Source organism: Drosophila bipectinata, chromosome 2L (genome assembly GCF_030179905.1).
Source record: "Drosophila bipectinata strain 14024-0381.07 chromosome 2L, DbipHiC1v2, whole genome shotgun sequence".
Classification (NCBI taxonomy): domain Eukaryota; kingdom Metazoa; phylum Arthropoda; class Insecta; order Diptera; family Drosophilidae; genus Drosophila; species Drosophila bipectinata.
In genome coordinates, this window is record NC_091736.1 from 12,120,846 (window position 1) to 12,123,186 (window position 2,341).

The following is a 2,341-nucleotide window of genomic DNA, read 5'->3' on the forward strand; positions in this document are numbered from 1 at the left end:
CCAAAGAGAATTTTCCATTAACGCACGTATGCTCGAGTCGAAGACCAAGACTGGTTATGCTTTTCGCATTGCAACAAAAAGAATTTGAAGTTCGGTTTGTGTATTCTTGGACGATGTGAAGCCAACATGGCAAACTGTCTGACAAAACCTCAACGTGCCACTAAAAGCATAATCATGCACTTAAGTAAAGCCCATCCGAAGGAAGTTGTAACTGCCAGGTGAGAGGGGTGCCTGGGGCTGGGGCAGGGGCTGCTGAGGTGCCAAAGCAACGCGCGTAGAACTTAAGTCATCATCATATAAATAAAAATTTATGACTTTAACTGGGGCTGTGCGTGAGTTTGTTTGTTCGGTCACGAGTGTGGAATGGAGCCCCGAGGTCATGGTTTATGGTGTGAATGGTGTGTTGAAAGTTAGGGAGTTGTGGCGACATATGTGACTTTAATCGCATTTTCTTTCTCCTCAGCTACTTATAGTAGGATTTTAAAATAGTTCAGGACAGTTTAGTAGTAAATAGGAACGATTTGGAGAAGTAATATTCTACAAGAGAAGAATTATTAAGTTCCAAGAAAAATTTAAGTGGGCAACACGTCGTATGAGTGATGTTTTCTAAATATAGAAATATCCTACTTATAGTAGGATTTCAAAATAGTTAAGGTCGATTTAGTAGTAAATAGGGACAATTTGGGTAAGTAATATTTTACAAGAGAAAAATTATGTTTCATGAAAAATTAAAGTTGGCAACACGTCGTATGAGTGATATCTTCTAAAAATAATGTCTATTTATAAATATATCACATTTTCCCTTAGCCTAAATAAGCCCCTTAATATATGTTTGCTGGTAATGCGACAAACTAACGAGGGAAAGCTGCTTTCTCGGCTACTTTTCAAGTTAAAGTTATTATCCTGAGGGCAGGGCAAGTCCTTCAAGTGGCGTTTCTCTTATGCCAGACTTGACAAAACTCAGCAGACTTTTGAATAAATTTTCTATCTCCAGGACAACGGCTGCAGGACTAAGAGCCGGGAAGTGACACAGACGAAAACATCAGGGAAATTCAGCGTTATGAATATGTAGCTACAGCTTCTTAAAAGTGTTCGTGTTGTTGGCTAAGTGAAAAGCTAAAGCCAAGTTGCGCCTGCAACATTTTTAAAAGCGGCTTTACTTTCCCTCTAAGACTCTGGCTTTATTAAATTTTTTTTTTTCCCCCAGCGAAAACTTTTGCCAGCTGCAGCCAACAAAGAAAAAGAACTATCCGGAATAGAATAGAAAGTTCTCTGGCTTTCGCAATCGTGTACTTCTTATTTGGTTTCATGTTAAATGCTTTTAGCCGCTTTTGTGAAGAACTTTTGGACGGAGTTGCGCTCGAAATGACAAACGATTTTCGTATTCGGACGAATTATGATTTAATTTCTGTTGATTCAGTGATAAGAAATGGAAATTAATTAGGCCACTAAACAGCTGATAACAAATCCCCAATTAAAAATGGGGCAATTAAATGTAATGCCATCCAAAGCAGAGGAATGTCACAGCACCAAGCGAATGCGGTCCGAACGAAGTGCGACCATTTCTCTTTGTGGTCAACCGCCATTAACGTTTATTACACCCACCGATGGCGGCAAAAACCAAAGAGCACATGAACAAAAAGACAGCCCCGAAAGGAAAAAACCAAATGAAATAAAGAAACCAACAACAGCAATGGGCGAAAAAAATATAATTAAAAATAAACATTACGCGGTGACAGACAATGGACGAAAACGAAGAAAATTCACAATCCAAGGAAAGAAAAAGTAAAAAAAAATGCCACAGGACCAACAGAGAAATGGGTAATAAAGGAAAGCAGCGGCCGCCAGGTGAAAATTGCATTAGTCTGGGGGGACAGCGGGCTAAAGACAAAGGCCGAGAGTGCAAAAAGGACATCAGATCGGAGGGCCATCTTGGTCGCACTGGGCAGCCGCATTTTAGGCGCTTAATTGAGCGTTTTAGTTATGCTAATTGTTTGTGAACCAGAATAAGGAAAACAACCTAACGGCCAGATGCGAGATGTCCTTTCGGATTTCATTACAGGTCCCCAGCCTCCAGACCTGGGCACCGTTTATTGTTTGCCATTTGTTTAAGGGGAGATCTCGAGCTCATTACAGCGTGTAGCTCCTAAGATGGTTTTGGGGCAGATTCATGAGTAATTTGTCCAGGGATTCCAACAAATGTGTGCCAATTAATTATGTTAGTCTTTGCAGAACAAAAGATGATGAAGAGCTATAAATAATAAAATATAAAGAAAATATTTATTGAAATTTCTATCCACCCCAAATGAAAAGAATTTCTCCTTTTAGTTCTCTTCTGATT